Source organism: Falco punctatus (genome assembly GCF_963210335.1).
Source record: "Falco punctatus genome assembly, chromosome: 1".
NCBI classification, from domain to species: Eukaryota; Metazoa; Chordata; class Aves; order Falconiformes; family Falconidae; genus Falco; species Falco punctatus.
The window spans coordinates 25,811,010-25,832,142 of NC_137580.1; the positions used below are offsets into that span (position 1 = coordinate 25,811,010).

Here is a 21,133-nt window from a genome sequence, read left to right on the forward strand (position 1 = left end):
CAGAATCCATGTATTGGAGCAGCTTCAAAACACTGGGTTGTTTCAGCTCTAGGACTCCAGTTGAAAAGTTCAATAAAAAAAGCAGTTACCTGCAAACAGAAGCAGGTGTTGCGAGTGTCTCACCTGGCTTGGTCTTGTAGCAGAGTTTTTATCAGCTACAGAGGCAATGTGGAGCTACAGCCAGTGCCCTCTGAAACAACTCTGAGAGTAATTCACATGCCTGAAGGTAGGTATTGAGGACCTAGTTCCATTTGGATGCCTCTAGACTGTGCGGAGGGACACTGAACACCTATGTATTAGCACCTGAATGATTCTTTAGGAAAGGTTACTGTGACCTCCGTGGGCTCTGGCTTGTGTTCTTCTTGTGTAATGAGAAGCAGTGCATAAAACAGAGAAAGGTGTAAAATATCTCATTAAGGAGGGTTTTTTCCAGATGTTGGGATTTTATGCTTCCCTCTCTCCAGGTTTCCAGTGCTTCAGTGTATTTTGTGTGGGGCCTGCTGCTTTCAATAGCAAACTGAACATCAGCAGTTGTGCATGCTTGTGCACCTCACATAAGCGGTGTAAGAGGCCAAAAACCTGTCCCATGTTGTACGCCCCTTACTCCCACCCCAGGTTTTCTGCAATTCCAGTTGCAGTCACGTTATGCAAAGTTGAAGTAGATTTTAACACTTCCTCCACCTTTGCAACTGCATCACACAAACAAATTGCCTTCTTAGTTGTGCAGCAGGAAAATGAGCATCAGTCCGTTTAATGATACCTAATTAGGTCTGCAGACGCCAAATGACTTGTGTTGCCCTGTTCAGACAGAGATGCGTGGGTAATGAATTATCCATTGTCTGAGGCTCACTACTGGTAACTAGAGCTGGGAGAAGAATGTTCTGCGAGTAATTTACTTGACAAATTTAACCTTTTGTTCTATTCATAGTAAATCTTTGCAAGTATCCCAGGTTTCCTGCATCCATTTACATTTCTGAAGTTACTTGATTAACTTCTCTTTGTTTCTCCTTCCATCATCTGTGGCTGATTTTATGCAAATTTCCAGGCAAATTCACTACTCAGCACACTGGAAATGCAAGATCTGGTGCTTAGTTTAGGTTAGTTGGGTAAGATCTACAGTACGTGGTTTGTTTCCCTCTTGTATGTCTTTCAGTCCTTGTCAAGGATGAAACTGTGGCATAATTACAATAGGAAGAAAACCCTCCCCTGTGCAAGCAGTTTTAGCAACATACCATTGCATATGCCAGAAAAGCATATTGAAGGCAGGGAACTGAATTAAATTATGTTGGTGTAACTTACCTGAGACCAGCGTAGCAGCCCTGCGAGGTCTTGCAGGGACATTAATACACTGCTGACAACAGCATTGCTCACTGCTGTAGTTGTACTGTTGGGCCTTTCAGCATGAGGATGTTTATGAAGGTGTTGAGTTTAGCCCATATGTGACCTCGTTGTTTGCCTGACGTGTTAGCAGTTTGGGACCCTAATGAAGACTGAAGACTGTAATTCTGCCAGAGCCTGGGCAGCTGCTGAAAGGTTCTTGGGAGTTCAGTAGCATTGTGGGTTTTCTTGATTGGTTTTTGAATTTAACATTTCGACCCTAATCCCTGAAGAATGTTTTCAGTGTCAGAAGGGTCTTAGCTTAATTTTGGAATAGTTTTATTGAATTTTTTGTATATGCATATCCTCTAAATCAAGTATGTGATCAGTTTTGATGAACAAGTACTCTCTGTGTCAGATCAGATACCATCATCTCTTTTTGGTGCACCAAAATACCAGTTTCTCTACAGGTGTTTGCAAGTGTCTCACAGTGAGTTAGAAGAGCACAAAAACTTTGTCATCAGTTTTGATTGTGCAGCGTGGACCTTTTTTTTTCAAGTCAGGCTAGGGCAGATGAGGATGTTGCATCCCTTCCCATGCTCCTTGGATGAAGATGGGGCAGAAGACACAAACATGCATCAGCTCCTGGTCAGTGAGGTTCCCAGTGTTCCATGCTAAACTGAAGTCAAGGAAAGGAAAATGTCAGAAGAGCATTAGGCTTAGAGATGAGTAACTGAGAGCCTTTAGGACATGCTTTCCCTAGTTTAAAATAATAATGTAGTAATGAATATCTGCATTATTTCTTAGTGAGAGGAGGTGTTAGAGGGTTAAGCATGGTGTATCCTGAATATTGATTTCAGTATTTCAAGCACTGATACAGAAAAGAGAAAGTTTCTGAGCAATAGTATGCCATGAAGTTAAGTGCTGTCCTGCACATGATAACAAAGGGAACAATTTTGTCTTTCTTCTTGCAAAGGGCAAAAGCTGAGGTAACAGAATGGCCACAAGGAAATCACATTGCAAAACTTAACAGGTGTGAATTGTTGCAGAGGGAACAGCTGTGTTTTTACCTCTTAGCAGCTATGTTTGGTCTGCACAGAGTGTTTGATGATCTTTTAAACAGGTCTAGAGATGTGCTTGGCATGTGATGGATAACCAGATTCCTCCTTGTCAAGAGGCTGATCTCAGCAGGGTTGTAAACAGTAAGGGAAGGTAGTGTGGAGAAGTATCATCTTGTTCATCCTCCAGCATACTCAACCCCTTGGCCTTGAACTGGTTTTGGTGTGTTTTGAATTTCAGAGGAAGAAGCCTGCCCTGGACTTGGGGAGGTGAAATGGCTGGTGTGTGGGACTTGTGCCTGTGCTTTCATCTTCCGGTGCATCAGAACGCAGAGTGACTTCCTGTTTGAGAAAAATTTAGATGTGCTTCTGAGCTTCAGTAATGGTAGTTTCCCTCATAATTATGTACGGAGTTAAGCTTAAGCTTTGTTCTGTTAGTGTACGTAGAGTAGTGCCCTTCATGTGCTGAAAGAGAAAGCTGTGCTCGTAATGCAAAGTGGCATGCAAGAATTAAGTAGCAGTGTTTGAGCTGGTACAGAGATGCCAGTGTCACGTGTTTGAATTCAAAAAGGCCATATGGGTTCTCAGGGAAGCAGGCCCAAAGCATTGCTGTGAAGACAAAAACTTGTAGTTTACTGGGTTATTGAGCTGAAAAGCTTTTTCTGTGGGATTACAGAAAGCAAATAAAATGATCCTTGCTGCGAGGAGAGTCATTCTACTGTGGTCCTTGTTACTGGACTGTGTCCAAAAGCCTCTCCATTTCCTGTGTCCTGTTTTCACAGTACATCACAGAAACACCATCTTTGAGTGTCATTGCTGAGCTGAGAAACTAAGGCAGAGAAGTAAGAAGCCAGTCAGTCCAACACAAGCCTGTGGCCAAGCTGAAAACAGGATCTCCCCTTAGAATCATTTAGGTTGGGGAAGACCTTTGAGATCATCAAGTCCAACCATTAACCCAGCACTGCCAAGACCACCACTAAACCATGTTGCTAAGCACCGCATCTACGTGTTTTTTGAACACCTCCAGGGATGGTGATTCCACCACCTCCGGGGGCAGCCTGTTCCAATGCTTGAAATGCTTCTTCCGTAAGACTAAATAATTTCATTTTCAGTGTCCAAGTCAGCCAATTTTACTGCTCATTACAACCACAGAGACTTATTTTAAAAATGTAATTTAAAGGAGAATACTAACTTTTTTTTTCCTGTAGCTTCAGTTGATCTTTTTTCCTGGCCAAGACAAATATTAGCTCTACCAGAAACACTGACTGTACTTTTATCTAGAAAAATATTAAAACTGGGCTTGAAGTTGAGAGATGCTGTTGTGTGTGCATGCACACATGTCGTATGGGTGCATACGTTTGTACGGGTGTATGTGTGCCTAAAGAGTGTTGCAGGGAATTGCATGTGGTAGTTAGAGAAACTGGAAGATGTTGTTCTGCGTGGCACAGTAGAAAGTGATTCATTTCTCAGGGGAACAGAATGAGGGAAACGAGGAAAACAATTGCAATAAAAAAGCAAAGCAAGGCCTGAGGTGCTAATAAAATCTAGCCTTTCTGAAACATGAAGCAGATTTAGTAAGCACCATGCAAAAGAGTGCCTGTGTCACCAAAGCGTGCCAGGCATATCAGCATGGGGAGCCATTTGAATATATTTCAAGACAGGGTATTGAGGAAAAAATACAATGAACAGCAAACCAAATTAAAAACAACAACAGGATATGTCCTTTAAATGACTCATCCAGCCTCAGCTGATGCTGAAGTATAGTATGTGCAGAGCTGGTAGGCTTGCACTGAGAGGCCTATTTTCCCAAAGCACTTTCTTTTCCTAGCATTGCCTGAAAGCTACAGTCAATGCTTGGAACATCTGTGTTTATTTTGCATGACAAACTTGTTCCTCGGCTTTGACAAAATGCATGCTGATTTGGGACTTGGGGTTTGCAGTTCTTCCGTAGGGTTGTGCTGAAGCACATGCGGCTGGCCATTGCACTGGTATATAATACATATTACATGACTTCATTCATATTTAATGACAAGTGTGCTATATTTTTAATCTTTATAGCTTTAATGTGTGCAAGTGGTTTTAATAATTGGTGCTGCAGGATGGTTACTTCCCAGAATTACCCTGCAAAATTGCTGTGTTTTCAGCCTTTAGTTGTGCAGGCTGTAAATTATAAAACTTGGGTAGTAATAAACTTGGCACCCTCTCCCTGCTCTTTGGAGATGCCAACCTGTAACAATAGTACAAAGATACATGCTGGCAAAAATTCCTCCGTGAAGCTTTCATCATCTTGTCTGCATACCCTGTGTGAGGGAATGAGGAGAGTCCAACAGCCAGGCCTGGCGGAGGCTGGATGGAGACACCAGTGCTGCCGTACAGGCCCTGCAAGAATCTGTGCGATGCTAACCACTTCCAGCATGTAGAGTGGTCTCTGCCACATGGTAGGGCCCCTGTGGCCATTTTATACCCCCAGCATGTGCTTGGTGTACCTGATTACGAGGAGGAGAGTAATTCTAGAATGAAGCAGGGGATGGTGGGTAAGGGGCAAAGGGGCTTGGGGGCTTCTTGAACCCCTGAACTCCTCCAGGACATTCCTCTGTCCCTTTCCCACACAGAGCATGGATGCTTCTGCTGGAGTAGCGAGAAACAAGGCTGATGGTAACCAAATGCCTCAAAACTGCACGTCTCTGTTTTGGGCCTCTGAGACTGTTCTGGGAATGGCCACTCAAGTTGGCTGGTGCCAAGGTCGCAGCCTCGGCATTTTGTGTGGAGTCTGCACTCTCCAAGGGTAGGTCTGGAGATGTGTGTGTCTCCTGCCATTCTGCTCTCAGACTTGCTTGAGGTCTGGGCTTGGGATAAGCCTGGGTCAAATAGCACATTCTTATTTAAAAAAAAGAAAATTAAAAAAAAAGGAAACAAAACTGGATGAAGGGGTGAAGGTGTTGTGAAGGCTTTCTATTTGGGCCAGTCTTGTCTTGTCTGGCATTTCCCAATTCCCTCATTTCTGAGCATGTCCCCAGCAGGATAATGACATTCACTTTGCCTCATCTTCCCCTGAGTGCATTCAGCTGCTGAAGGTTGTGTCCCCTCCCCTCCCCACACTGCTGTCGTTCCCCAGTTTCCACTCCAGATAGCTGTGAGCCTGTGTGGTAGAACAGCCTTTTTCAGGGCAGCTTTGTGAGTGTGTGTCTTGTGTATCACTTGTGAAGACCTCTGAGATAAAGACAGTGTGTGAGTTTCAGTCATTATCCTGGTTATTTGGGATATTTTTAAGTGACAACACTAATCAAGAGTGACCTAATAAAAAACAAGCATGCCTGTAAAAATTGATTCATTTTGGACTATGGTTTCTATGCCACACAGTAAATCTGCTTGTAGCTCTTTGTCATCAAACAATCAATTCAAAGGCAGGAATTAAAAACAAACAAACAAACAAAAAAAAATCCAAAAAACCGCACCAAACAAAGACCAAGTGACAGCTACTCAGTTTAATGAGGAAAACGTAAAGGTTAACTAAAACAGCCCTTCTGCTGGCTGGAGGACGCAGTGCCTATAATGCTTCTGCAACAAAATGCGGCTAAGTTTTCTGCTATTAAGACCTTTAAGAGTGTATGTGGAGGTTTGGTGTTTGCAGGCAAAGCAATGGAAAATGCTGGAAAATGCTTGCTGGGTTTCACGTACAGCTGAGTTATAAAGGTTACTGGCTGCTTTAGCAGTCAGGCTTTATTAAAATGTGTAATAAACTGAGAGAATACACCATCAATATTAAAGTTTGCCTGCCAGCATTAAGATTTGCCCTTCTAAGACTCCATAGCTTCCTCTGCTCAAAGTGTGATTATTTGACAGAAGAGAAACAGACCGGTGCTTCAGAAGTATGTGGCCTATGTAATCAAATTGGGAAGATTTGGTTAGCCTTCCTAGGAAACCTTTTGGGTTTTGTGATAAGGAATTGTATATTTGATAGTTAAAAACAATGAAATAAAATAACTGCACTGATGTCCACATGAGTCATGTATTGCAGGGTGGGAGATGTCTCTAGTACTTAAAAATAAGCCAAATGGCCACAGTATTCCTGTCCTTGGAAAGCTCTTTCTGTCACTGGAGCCTCTAGAGGCATGTTTCAGCAGGCCAGGACATGTGGAAGCCAGTGTTCCCAGGGATCCCTCCCTCCTATCCTCGAAAGAGGAGCCAGCCTTCCTCTCCTGTCCAGCTGTGCAATTGATGCCCTTCCCCTGGCCAGGACAGAACAGCAGCGAAAAGGCACAGACGTGCCTAGATGTGCCTAGGTAGTGGTGTTTCTCATTACTGATTTAATCCAGACCCCAACTACAAGCCTTGCATATCCTGTTGCATCCTTTCTTACTCGGTGGTATGGCTTGATCTCTGATAAGTGGCTCAGATTTGCAGTGTGGTCTGGACTTCTGTGGGTTCAAGTTCTGGTACCAAATCCCAGGGCAGCAACTAGAGCCTATTGCTGTGCCATGCCAGAAGGCTGCCACCTTGAAAAGTTTCCTTGTGGATGTGTGGTATTTATATACAAAGCCCTTGTGCACAGAAAGTCTTCAGCATCCAGAAGAATACTTTAAGGATGATAAACAAACTGTGGCTATCCCTAGAGACAGCAGTAGTAAGATGGCCTCAGGTAACAATAGCTCCTTTGATTGTGCATATTGCCTTCAGCCTCCAGCTGCCGGCAATGTTCCACTGTCTCTGAAACTCTGTTTACCCTTGGGCAATATTTAGCTGCTATAGTCCTTTGAGCCCAGTCAATATATGTAAAATATGCTGTTCAGGGTACCTACAGGAGTTTATTGAAATAGCTGGTTATCAGCCTTACTAAAGCTTTGAGTCTTGGATTTTGGTGTCAAGGGCAAGGCAGCATTTCCACCGGTTATACAGATGCAGGCTGTAGTACGGAGTAGAACAGAGTAGAAGTCCCGGGCGGACACAAGCTGAAATGACTTCTCCTGCCAGAGATAGTTGCTTGGCAAAATGCCACAGTTTAAGTTGGCGATTTACAACCCTGGGGACCACAGCTCACATTCTTTTGCTTTACCATCTCTAAAGGCCTCATCCAGTGGGGATGCTCACAGTAGAGGTCTCACCCAAGCAGAAGGGCTCCAAGATGAGGCATAGGTTGTTCTGCTGCCTCATCTGCAGGTATCTCCACACCTCTGCTGCACAGAGAGCCTGAGGGAACTGAGAGCAGCGACAGATGAGGTTGGGGTAGTTGTTTGCTGTGGTCTTGGAGTAGCCTGGATTGAATGGCAGGAGAGCAAGTGTGTTTTCTACCAGTTTTCAAGATTGGATTTGGCTTCATTGTGGAAGGAAAATTAAACCACATCCCACTTGGTTTTCTGTGACTGATGCTTCATTTAATCCTTTCTTTTCAAAGGAATGTTTTCAGATCCAGAAGCTGAGGGTTTCAGTTTAGCATGCTGTCTCTCTCTCTCCCCTCCCCGGCTCCTCTCTCCTCAGCCACACCCCATATCTTCTTATACATGCTCACCTTTACTTTTGTAGTGTGGACTACAAAACCTTTTTTGTCAGGAACATCCCACAAACATTTCATTAAAATTGGATTTCTTATAACTGAAGATACACCAACCAACTCTTGTTTAAAACAAGAACACAATCCCCCCCCCCCCTTGAATTACAAGGCCCAAATTCTTTCTAATGTTATTCTGGCCTGGGGTGGAACTCTGTGTCATTGTCAGTGACACTTTTAAGCATTATATTCAAAAAAATAGGTATTAATAACTGTAGTAAGCCCTAAAGAGGCCTTTCATAAATAATAAATTACATGATGATTTAAACTTTTTTCCTTCATCCAGAAATACTGAAGACGGATGAGGTTCTTAACAAAAATATGTATCTCTTAATTCCCCAGGCAACCCTGATGCAAATAATTTTCAGTCACATTAATTCTCATGAGCTTTTAGATGCCAGCATTTGATTTTCATCACTTGCTTTGTGTGGTGATTGTCAATCTAAATGCCCATGCTACTGTGGCTGCTGCCTGACTGGGTAAACATAAGGTTTAGAAACAAGACAAATGCTGTCTTTCGAGTAAAACTGGCATTGGAAGGAGAGGAAAGAAACCGCTGCAAGGACAAAACAGTAATGGGTGCCTGTAGCCTTTTATCCCAGGTAACGGTATTTCAACTAGACATGGGTGTCACAGCTTTAGCAAGACCTGGACTCTTCCTGAGGGAAAGAGGAAAAAAATAATAATGAATTTCCTGTTATAAAGTTTCTCAGTTTTTAATTGCTGTAAAGTAACTGATTTTCCAGGTGGCTGTGTGGTAGTATTTAAAGGGTACCTGTACACTAGCTTTCTCTATTAAGCCCGCTAATAGATGCAACTAAAATAAAGCTGTTGGGGAATCTTTTATTATTTGACCAAGTGCTTCAGCAAATGTTTAACTTGGGTGTCAGTGGGGCTTGGGCATATGTTGAAACGTTTTGTAGAATGTGAACATTAATTAATTGCTTGAAAGCCAGGCACTGGTCATAACATGTCCTGTTATTTATTATTTGTATTAGCATAGTGCCTGGAGGCCCACTGAGAACAGGCACTCTGCAAATACAGAGTGGTGGATAAGCTCGCTTTTCAAGGCCTACCGTTCTGAGAAAACATGGCATAAGGGAAGGAGAGGTGGTGGCAAAAGGATAGACACTACTGGAACTGTGAAAAGAGAATTTTCATGCTGCGCACAATGGCTTGAAACATTATACTAACTAGTACAGAAGGCTAAAGTACAGTTATGTTTCTCATAGAATGGAAAATTTTTGAACATGAAATACACATTTTATTGTGACTTAGTTCAACCCTGCGTGTTTATTTTGCAGGTCTATTATGTGAACCAGCTATCTTCTCTGTGTCATATGCTGCAGTACAGCTGTATCTCCAGGGACCCAAGCACAGCCATGAAGTGACCACTCAGGTGTATGAGTGTGAGGCAGAACAAGGGATGAAGACTGTAAGGTAGGAGGCATTAAAATCTTACTTACCAGGGAACTTGTGTCAGGTGAAAGGCTAATTACTAAGAACCACATTAACTCTGAATAAAGTACTGCAAACAGATACAAATATTGTGATTCCAAATGACGTTCTGTGAAAACCACGTCTTTCCAATGGCTGGAACAGATGATTCTGTTTTAAGCAGCATTCAACTGAGGAAATCGAGGTAAGAGAGAGGGAGATGGGGGGAAAAAAGCCAAATAAAGTGCCTTTTTCTCTGCCCCAATGTGTGCTTTTGATGTTCTGTTTTGGATACCCTAATTTTCATTTTACTATGTGTCTATTGCCAATTATGCAGAGCATGAATTCATTGTTAATACTTGTGTTAATATGTATAATTTTTGAATGAAAGTATCCAATTTGTATTTGTGGGCAAAAGGTTTTATTCAGATGTATAGTCAAGACTACATAACTTCATAAAGGCCTTCCCCAGGATTTAATCTGTGTGGTTTCTCTGGAACAGGTTCACAGGGTGCTTGGGTGAGTAGGGTGTGCCTGTGCTAATGCAGTGCTTGGAGCCCCACTGTGCCACACACTGTGCGCAGACTGAGAACTGCTTACACTGAATGCTTTGAGGGAGTTTTCCTCACTAATTAGTCATCCTATCTGCAACAAATAAGATTATCGCTGTTTTTTATTGAAATCTAAAATCCTAATGTAGTTGTGCTTGAGGAGAGAGAGTGGGTTCAATAGTCCTCGTTTCCAGTGTTCAAGTGTTCACTTTACACACAATCTGTTCTGTGTTTGCAAAGCAAGTGTATTAATCCCGATGAAGAGCCCCACCACTGTGGTTTGCCTTGCCCCCCTGAGACAAGTTGCAACGCCTGTTTTAACCAGTACTAAGTGCTCGTGGAACTGGGAGTTATTTGCTTTTGTGTTCCTGTCACTGCTGAACTTTGGGAGTACTTGGTTATGGGCATGCTTATATGTGTGTGGGGGAGATGAGGATGAGAGAAAGGGAGGAGGACTGCAGGAAAACACATCAGGAACCAGCAGAAGCATGGAGCCTGGTGGCTTTTCAGAGGAACCAGGGAGACATTGAGCTGTGCAGCTCCTGACTTCTTCCCTTTCAACAAGACTACACTCTCCTGTGAGGAACAGAGGGAGCATCCTTGTGATACAGGACAAACTTTGAGCCCATACCCTGATCCACTCCTAGAGTTTCTGAAAATTTTGTGTGAGTACAGTGTCTAGAAAATGAAACTTTTTAAATGCCTGTTTGGAAAGACCTGTTGCTGTTACAGAGGTGCTGATTCTAAGTGCTCCTCTGAGTCACACCGGGTTATTGTACAGGTAAAGACTTCAACTAAACTCAAAGACTGGGCAAAGAGCAGGCTTAGGGCAGGTGTACAACCTGGCCACAGGCCATTAAAAAGCATCAGTAAGAAACCAGGGCTACCTGCACCCAAGCAACAGCAGTGCTTGTTACTGAGAGGTCAGAGCTGTGCTGTGCAGAACATAGGAAAGTCCCTACTGTTGGCAGGGCACGCGTGTGCCCTGGGCATGCCGGCCAGGCTGCAATGCCAGCAACCACACTCAGCAGGAGATGCAGCCTGGCAGCATGCTGCTATATCTTTGTTCTCTGAAAGAAAAGCAGGGTAGGTGCTGCAGGCAGGATAGGCTCCACATGAGTCTGGTTCTTGGGCTCAGCTGCTCCCCCTCTGCTAAGGAGGCAAGAGCTATGCCTGTTTGCTCTCAAGGAGAAGCTGCCCAGCAGGTCAAGACCCAAGAGGTACAGTTTTAGTACAGTGCTCAAAAATGCTGCCTCTCTCAGAGAGCCTGGGCAGGTGTTGACTCTGCAGCTCTGGCCGCCTTGCTGGGAACTGTGGGAGCAGCCTTGGGTGTCAGTGTGTGGTCACTGCAGGGTGCCTGCCTTTTCCTTGGCTCTGCTGCTGTTGGGAGGTGGGTGCCCTGAAAGCAGCGAGGCAGGAGCTGGGAACAGACAAGTACTGAGTCTTGGAGGAAGCACAGCTTGTGGCAGGCTGTTCCTGAGCAGTTTGAAACAGTTGAGTGTGAAACAGGGAGTCAGGCAATAAAGGGGAGTCAGGCCCAGGAGGTGGGCTGGTAGGACACTGGCTGTGCTCAGAGCATTTTGGTAAGTGGATCTCTTAATAAAAAACCTGTAGTGGGGCCAAACACATGGAGTCCTGCCATGTTTTTAGCCTGTCACATGCTACATAAAACACAGGTATCATTTCTCACTTACTCTTTCCAAAAGCATAAAAGCATAATGAGAAAGGTATAATTGTATGAGGTGCCAGTCCCTCATAAAGGGGCATTGTATCAGCTTGCCACTGAGATCATGTGTGAGGTGAATATCACATTTAGTATTAGAACACCACAAAGCATTGTCCTTAGAAAGAATGTTTCCCCTCTGATAGAATGCAAATTAGTTAATAGCTTCCAGTGAACGAAAATGTAATAAAGCGTTATTTTAACAGAAAGGAAGCCACTAGCAATGCCAGCACCTCTTTGACAGCTCTATTTCTAATCACCATTGCTTTATCAAGGAATGTTAAGTTGTATTTTTTTTATTGATATTTAAGAATAAATTCTTACAACATCATATCTATAAAAGGTTCATCACAGACCAAATACCACTCTAACCTTTTAAGCTTCTACAGTAAAAGCTGTCGTCTTTATTTATATAAGTTTGGGAAAGATACAAATGTAATCATAACCCCCAAGGCAAAATTTTATGGCAGTTTTCAGAACTCCTCTCTATAAAAACTACTCAAACCTACAAACATAAAAGCTTCCAATAAAATTTGCTTTAGATCCTAGTCATAAAACATGAATTTCTTTCCTGGTCCTGGAGCTACAGGTGTCCAATTGCCAGAGCTGTTTGCCTCAAGCCCAGGCCAGCAGCCTTGGCTTTCTCCATCAGCTGGCAGGTCTCTCAGGCAGGGCTGGGCTGTGGTGGGCTTTCTTGCTCCATGGCAAATCCTTGCTGTCAGCACCCAACCTGCAGCAGGGCTTGTGTCAGCAAGGCAGTTTGGCATGCCAAAAGAGCAGGCTGTGGAAGGAAAAACTGTTGTGCCATCATTTGGGGGTTAACCTTTTAAGGCACAAATGAGTTGAGGAATCCTACAGACAATGACAACACCCCCTTGCCTAGGACAGGAAACATTAGGCTTTTATTTACTTCAGGAGCAGGAGTGCCTCTGATATATCATAGAATGTCTCTCTTCCTGGTGGTTGTGTATAGGGCACTTCTCATAATTTCTTTCCCATCTTGTTTCAAGTCTTTTGTTTTACAAGGGGTAGAGAAGCATTTCAGGAGAGGTGTGATGTTTCTTTCTTTGCTCTAGGAGGAAACTAGCAATATTGGGACCCTGCTTGCTTCCAAAAATATATTTAGCCTGTGCTTCAAATCAGGTGTCCTGGGCTCCATATATTTGCTACCATCAGGTTAGTGAGTAGGTAGACACTGCACCCCAGAGCTTTAAAATAGCTCATTTGAACACACTTACATAAACACCTCAGTAATGTAGCAATAGCTTGTCACGTGCAGCTGCTATTGAGTGCACAGGAGGCTGCAATAAACCACGGCTGGAGCAATCATCTGCCTTTCCCCAAAGTTTTGTCCCAATGTTCTCGCCAACCATTTTTCATCTGTTAATAAAGAAAATCTTCAGGTATGAAAAGAATCATGCCTTAAAAATTGTTTCTGGATGAAGTGAAATATTTTAGACATGCAATAATCTAGAACGTGATTCTTCTCTCTGTTTACTTTGCTATTAAAAACAGTGATTTGCACTCACTTGAAAGACTGGTGGCATCTTTGATTTTATTTTAGTGAAATACAAATGCATGCATTAGATGTTACTTTAAATTGAAGATGTCTTACTGTATAAACTTATTAGTTGCATGTTAAGTCTTAGCAGCAGGTACAAAATCCTTTTATTTACATATCAGTTGAGAAAATATATACATGCATGCAGTGAAGTTGTGCTGGGTTGGAGGGAGACAGGCTGTCTGTGTTCTTTTCTTGAAATGAAGTACAGGAATAAATCTCTGCAGATTGGAGCTTTAGTGGATTCCTGGCAACTAAAGCTCACGCTTTATCAGCCTAGATTAATTTGCTTTTACCATCCAGGGTGGATTTAACCCTGATAACTCAGTTTGGATGGTATCTGATGAAAGACCTGAGTGTTTTCTTTCTGACTGCAATTAGAAGAAAAGTATACGTAGGAACAAAGCCTGCTGCTGGTAAAACAACAGCAGAGGCAATTCACAGATTACGCGTTCAGCACAATAAAAGAAAATCACAGGCATCTTTTTTTGAGAAACACACCTCAAAGCATTCCTGAAAGTTCATTATAAGTAAGAAAAAAATGGTTTAAAACTGTGCTTTTATGGAAGTATCTTTTCTAACATAATAGTAGTAGAACATTGTTTCCTAAAGCCCATGTCTCCAGCGACTGCAGGAGGCTGGAAATCACCCAGAATGACTTCGGCTGGTGGCCCACATCTTGCTTTGCCTTGCTTTTCATTCCCAGGCATCTGCCACGCGCTCCAGCTACTCCCTAGCTGTGAAAAATCAAGTGATTGACGGTCTCGGCTAATGATCTTTATGATGATGGCAGAACAACAGTAGCGTTACCTAGTCTGCTTAGCATGGTGAGTCCACAGCCCACATCTGGGGAAAAGCTTCCTTGTGCACAGGTGCTTTCTGAGGGCTTTTCCCTCTTAGCTTAATACGCGCTTCTGCTGGAACACCATTACGGAAACCGAACAATGTGCCCCAGGGCGTTTCCTTTCTCAGGGTGCTGTTGGATCAGTCCTGGGTGAGGGCAGGAGGCAACCAGGGAAACTAGGTAGACCAATAGTTGCAAAATACATGTAAATATATGATTCATGACAGGGTTTTTTCTATTTATCTTAAAATAGACTTTAATTACAATTCTGCCTTCCCATTTGTGTCTTATGTAAGAAATTGGCTCTGAATGTTAACAAGCCAGCTGTTAGCACTTCTTTAATATTTCCCTGTCTTCTGCTCTGTTAGAGAGGGCTGCATACTTAGTATCTGCTAGGTTTGTTAATTATTAAACTCTACTTTGTGAGTATTGTCTGACAAGGGAACCTCTCCCCAGTGCTCATCATTAGTTATCATTTATTTGTAGGGCTGCAGTGTCTTTTAACTGGTGCCCCAGTTAAAAAGCTACATGAAAGAGTGAACTTTTGGGTGTGTTCATAAAAGATTCAGTGAAATGGGTTTCTCCAAAAACATTTGAAGGATTGAGGTGCCCAAATGCCATGAGAAGGTGGTTGCTATTGAGATAGCCTGATGTGCTTCCCTTCTTCAGGGGAACACTGGTGTGTTTGTGAGACTGGAAATGTCAGAAGGATATGGCTGAAATGGCTGCTCAATCAGTCAGGCCCCTGATTTAAAGAGGGTGCTCTTTTTTGGCTAGCAGACTGACAAAATTGTAACTTCCCTGGCCAACAGGCAAAACCGCATATCAGCCAACAGATCTTTCTTGCCTTCCTTCTTCCTGAGAACACTAAGGGAGCCTGAAGTACAGGAATATCCCCAGAGTCCTAAATGGCCTTCAACAGACATGTCCTAATGAAGCCAAGTTAAAAATCTGTAATAAATTAATGAGAATGTTCCTTTTAGTGGCAATCATCCATACACTCCCTCTTATGGCACCTTTTAATTATTGTTACTAATGATAGAGTTTTTGGGTCACTGCTTTCAGAAAGAAGCAAACCAGAAAACTTCTTTCTTCTAGAAACAAGCATTTTTCAGCTTCTGCGGTATACAGGCTCCAAAGGTGACATGAAAGGAAAAAAAATGGTGCGTTTGGCAGGTGTAGTTTGGGGAACACAGTGCTGCTGTTGACTTTCTGTATTTTGTTGATAGATTAAGCAGTTCATTCTCTGTGCCTTTTTATCCATTACCTTTCACCAGCTCTAAATACACTTCATTTTCTTTCAGTTTTGGCACAGGATCAGAGGGTGGCTCTCAGTCTCTGATCTAAATAAAATAGTAATGATTTTAGGCGGTACTGTTTGCATTATTCATTGCTCTTGGCAAAACAAATGTTGATCTTATAACACAGCTATTAATATTTTGATAGAGTAATGAAGCCACCTGGATTTAGAGCAGAGGTAGGCTTCTTGGTAAGGTGATCTGTTACCTTACAGACCCATATGAGGAAAACCCAGCAATGGCAAGCAAATCGACCACAGTGTTCACAGACTCAAAGGTGGAAGTGTAATACGATTGTTCTCATCCTCTGCTTTCTTTTCAGCTGCTTCTCACAGCAGAGCACTGTGAATTCTCAACCCCAGATGCTGCTTGGTAGAAACAGGGCTTAATTGTTTTGGTCTTCTGTGAAAATAAGCATCTTTCTAGCGGAGTCTGAGGTAGGTAACTCCCTTAAGCATTAATCCTTACAAGATTAGAAAAAGGAAGGAAGAAGCTTTTCGCAGTCTCTTCTGTGCTTGTACTGAGTGGCTGCTTCTGCGTGAGACTTTTCTCAAGCTATTGATTGCCCAAACTATCCGTATCTCTGGCTTACATGGTGCTGTCAGGCACCTATTGTGAAGGCTTGACAGCATCATCAATATTAGTATTAGAGCTGCTTTTCCAGTTTATGAGGACAGGACGTGTGTGATTGATACAGAAGCATGTGAAAAATTGTGCAAGGTCACTGCAGTTTTTTTTCTGGGCTTTCACAAAAGCCCTGTTTGCTTCCCTGACTTCTCAACACAGAGAAATGAATTCATCAGTGCTGCTACTAAGTCAGTTGGCAAGATGAGTAAGCAACACACCATGCTGGCTCTGCCTGCTTGACAGAAAAGTCTCGGTCCAAATGGTGCTTTCAGACAGCTTTTCCACAGGCTCTGAGGCTGTTTGCTTGAGCTTTTTCCCTCTGGAGACAGCCAGTGGACAAAATGACTTCCCATGGATCCACAGATCCATGGCACAGGCTTGTCAGCCCTGGAAAGAGAAAGGAAGGGAGAATCATATTGGGAAGCTTCGATGTCTGATGGAGCTGGCTCCATGGACTGATGTACTTGGAAATGCAAGATCTCAAATGCAGATTTGCAGTGGTTGGTGCCATATCAAGACAGAGGTGCGGGTCATCTGTTTAAAGGCCCATCTGTGTGGATGGTCACAGTGTCCACATGTTCTGTGAAGCAAAACAGTATGACAAATCACAGTGCACATACACAGGGTACTGCAAAAACTGGGTTGCTTTTTGACTGTTTTCTGATGTCCGGTTTCATTTTATTTTGCTGCTGCTGCTTCTGGCTATGGAAGCAGAAAACAGTCTTTACCCCTGATGTCTCCAGATCGGTAACCTGGCATGCACTTGCCACTGAATGAACTCATGCAGCTCATACAGATACTCATACCACCCTAAAAGCTTCAGTAGAGCCTGAGAAAATCAGTATTGCTGCAGCGGTGCTGCGCTGGGCGCCACTGGCTGGATGAGGGCCTGCAGACAGTCCAGCCCCCGTAAGCAGCAGTGTGTGATTGTGTTGCAGCAGGAACTGGGTTAGCAACCATATTGCGACTCCCAGAGTCTCTATGGCTTCCTCATTGCTCCAGCAGGAAAATAATCTGCACCAGACTTGTTTTCTGGCACTGACTGCCTTCCCTCTGTGCCAGCTCCAATGTGTAGGCTGGCACATTGCAGAAATGAGGGGGGGCGGGGGAAGGAGTGGAAACAGAGTCCTGGCTCCATCGCCTCCCATTCTGACCTGTCCCATGCTCTGGCCTTCCGTGGCTCCACGGGAACCTCTTTGTGGTGAGACAGATCAGCTGTTGGCATCACTGGGCAGCATGAGTCTCCAAGGAAGGATGGGGACATTAAGGCTGTCCCCTTCCTCGCCCCAGGAAGCCATGGGGCCCTGGAGCAGGCCCTTTGGACAGGGCACTTTGGACAGGAGCACAGCACTCTTGAAATTTGGGGCAGCCTTGCTGCCACCTTTTCCCCACCCCGGTATGTCACACCAAATACCGCAGGTGTTGGAGGGAGGGGAGTGCCCTGATGCTGTGCTACTTTCTGAACTGCAGATTTCAACATTTAGAAAATAAGTTTACAGCTGTCCTCCCAAATTTGGAGAAAAGCTACAGGCCGAAACCCAAGGCAGAGCCTCCCACCTCTCCTTGAGTACAGGCACTGTCTCTACCTGCGTGTTACACCTGGTGTACCCATCCTTCTGACACACAGAGGATCTTGGTTATTACTGCAAAAAGAGTGCACAGAATAAGTGAGTGATGGCTGAGCTTGGAAAAAATACCCACCCCAAAAAGCAGCTTGTTTTCTGTCTCTTTTGCTTTCCCCCCTGCCTTTATTATTTATTTATTCCTAGCACCTCAGTACTGTGACTCATAGGTCAGCACCTCAACAAAACCTCAAGTACAAGATATCCCATTTCACTGTTTGGTTACTCCGTTTTCTCAAGTTATCTTCTTGAAGTTGCTTATAGATACAGGATCCACCATCTCCAGGTTTAAAGTCAAAATTTTTCTGTTCTGCCGCCAACAGTTCGTACTAGAAGTGGGAAGTCACTTCCAGTGCACTGTTCTTTAAATTCCACCCCAAAAGCATCTCCGTTTGGGAAGAGCCAGTTTTTATGTAGGTTAGGTTTCAGCTGCTTTCTTCACAAGCCTGGGCATCCATAAAGCAAGTGGAGATGTAGCAGAAGTGTATGTAAATGCCAGAGCAAGTGCTGCCATGTTAAGCCTTGGAACTTGACATGTAAGTTAATTTCTGTGTTCATTTTGCTTTAAAATAAAGGTTGGCTTCATGCTGTTCCATATGTGAAACAAGAATTCGCCTTGAGCTGCTTTTTTAGTAGCTCTTTAAAATGAAAATTCTTGCAGAGGCGAAGCTGGAAGGCAAGATCTGCATGTAGTAATGAGATTGCTATGTGTGTCCTGTAGCAGGACATAGAGCTTGTTGAAAATGACCTTTTCCAAAATATTTTCATCAGGGTTTTTCATGCTCCCCTTCTTTCAAAATATGCTTCAGTTCACACATGGCACAGGATAGTCAATAGCTGACAGGACAGCATTAACATGTGAAGTCACCACTGGGGTTAATGTCACATTGCCACCACCAGAACTAAGCTATCTACCCACAAGAGGGGTGGTAGGATTATGCGTTATCTTTCTTACTAACAATGGGACCTTCTACCTGGAGATTAAAGAACAAAAGCCTGGGAAGACAGTTAATTATAGCTTAAGCTTCACAAGCAGAGTTAATGAATTTTAACGTGCCTCAATTAATAACTAATTGAGTTTTGCGCCTTAGCTGTGAATGGAAGTGTAGAAGTGTCCAGGAAAAAAAATGGGTCTAAAGATGAGATGTTTTAATTGAAATACTGTAGGATCCTTTTACAGGGGAAATGGAACCCTGGTGTTATTTTACCTTTTTAATGCAGAGGAAAGTTGTTTCCAAGAGGAAATAAACAGTAGCATTACAGTACCAGTAACACAAAGCACTGTTTTGTCACCTGTAGCATATAGGTTGGAGAGTCCCAGTTTCAGACTGGAAGGTAAGACTGTGACTTAGTTCTGGCCCATAAGCAGCCACCTTGCCATCAACTACTCCCACGTTTGACACTGTCCGTGCACAGCAGCGGTAAACATACTGCGAGGATGAGGGCTGGAGCACTTGCATAAGCCTCCGCTCAGCAGTGGGGAAGACCCCACTGGGATGTCGGAGGTGTGTGGATTGGGGGCTGAGCCCCTAGCTCACACCGGGACGCAAAGCTGCATTCACGTGCATCCGGCCAAATCCCAGGGCATGGGCGGTTACGGTGGCTGGTTTTGAGCTTCCTTGAGCTGACTCTGCACTTGAGGGCCAGCGAGTTTAAGCAGGTGCCAGGAAACCTTCTGATGAATCTGGCCCAATGGGAGTGTTACTTAAAAACTAATGGGAGGTGATGGCCCAGCAGTATGCTAGAGAATGTGTTAAAGCTTTAACTTTTCATTTAGGGTTTTTGACAAGACACTGCAGATTATAAATAATGGATGAATTCCCAAAGTATGTCTGCACTTCCTGGCTAACTTCCCACATGGGTGAACTGTGAGTTTTCTCCTTAATTATCTGTAGGAGAACCTCTGCATATTGCTCTTTAAGCATATAATTATCCTTGATCATTTGGGATGAATTATAAGTCCTTACTACTGTATGGATTTGGTCCTAATGTAGGACATACAGTCAAGCAGATAAAAAAAGATGTGAAGGACATAGAACAGTGAAGTGCAAGGAGGAGCCTCAGCTGCCTTCATTTGAGGATGGGGGTTTGTTCAGAAGGATTTAAAAGCCACAGTGGACCAGATCCTGCAAGCAGTTAGTCATGTGAGCTGCTCCTAAGAAGCAGGTTATTCTTGTAATTTTTTTTATGTGATCGAGCCCAAATGTATTAGAGTTGCTTTTTAAAATCAAGTACACATCAGTCTAGTAAGGAGAGTCTCTGTCCCATACGGCATTGAGTGATAGGTCTAATAGTGTCCTCTACGGTGCTGAGTGAGTAAGCAACATCTGTGGGGCTGGGATTTATTCTCCAGAGTCTCCTGTATCTCTACGCACTTACCCTGTCAGGGACTGTGTAGTTTCTATGGCTTCCCTTCCTGAAGTTTTCTTTGCAGAAAGCAGACAGCCTGCTCCCACTTTCTTTCCATACTACCATTTCTCATGGTACCAAACATAAGTGATGACTTCTGACTGAGTTTGCAGTCAGAAGACGGCAGTGCCTAGTGGCACCAGGGCAATGCAGTGCCCAGTCCCAGAGTGCTGTGTTTACCTAGGTGGATTCTGCTCTTTGGCTGTCTGGATAGATGCTGGTCACGCTGCTGTAATCCATCCTGGACACATACCACAGTGATTTTATACCCCTCATGAAATATTCGACAAGTAGCAGTACATGAAGAATAAAAATGTGATACATAGAAATAAAGGACCCAATGTGATCTTTTTTAATCATGCCCTTAATACAACAGTCAGGTGCCTCAGTGGCTTAGGAGAAGACCTCTGTATGAAGCTTTGACCTTACTCCCTACTGAAACCTTGTTGATTTGAGCAGGATCAAGCCCTGAAAGTAAGTGCTGGAGCTATATGACTGTCAATTCAGCAATGGTCTCACACCAAAATATTCCATCTCTGAGTTCCAGGTGTCAGAGAATTTAGGTAGAAAGAAATGACACACAGCATAAATTTTTTTATGCTCTAGGATGGATCGTGCCTGGTAGTGCTATTGGTCTAATGAGATATTTTATGTCTTTTTCTATTGAAAGAGGATTATTTTTAAGCCCACAGTTAAGAGAATGTCCAGTATTTTGCTACGATTAGCATGTAATTCAGGCTGTGGTGGGATAAAGAAAATTACCAGAGGTAAAGATAGCAAAGGTTAAATTGTGTTTGCAGTAGTTAAAAAGATCGATAAATTCTAGAGAGTACAAGAATAGAGGAATACTCTGCATCTCAAACAGCAGAAAATTGTTGTCTTTTGAATTTGATGCTCCGAGTGTGAAGGAAGAAAAGAAAATATATGCTGGTCTCCTCCAGTACCATTTCTAAAGAATATTTATCAGCAACTTCAGCCACAAGGTAGGAAAACACACAGAAGCCAAAGTGCAGGTTTAGTTTGTTTTGTTTTACTCTTACCTTTTTTTGTTGTATTTGAACACCCTTGGAGAGAGCATGGCAGTAATAAGAGAAAGAAAAGAAAACATTAATTTCTTAAATGCAGCATTGTCACGCACCAA

The 21,133-nt window shown here is 43.3% G+C and overlaps 1 protein-coding gene across 7 annotated transcripts in view; it reads left to right on the top strand.

Annotated features, from left to right (window-relative positions):
- LOC308072624 (uncharacterized protein) overlaps positions 1–21,133 on the top strand; it is a 127,858-nt gene that overhangs the window by 70,519 nt on the left and 36,206 nt on the right. For 3 of the 7 annotated variants that reach the window (XM_080409780.1, XM_080409779.1, XM_080409781.1), the window contains exon 2: positions 9,225–21,133. This exon is cut by the window's right edge and continues 20,500 nt beyond it. The gene's annotated coding sequence lies outside the window, so the exon portion shown is untranslated. The other 4 variants (XR_013931722.1, XM_080409777.1, XM_080409778.1 and 1 more) reach the window with 3 other exon arrangements.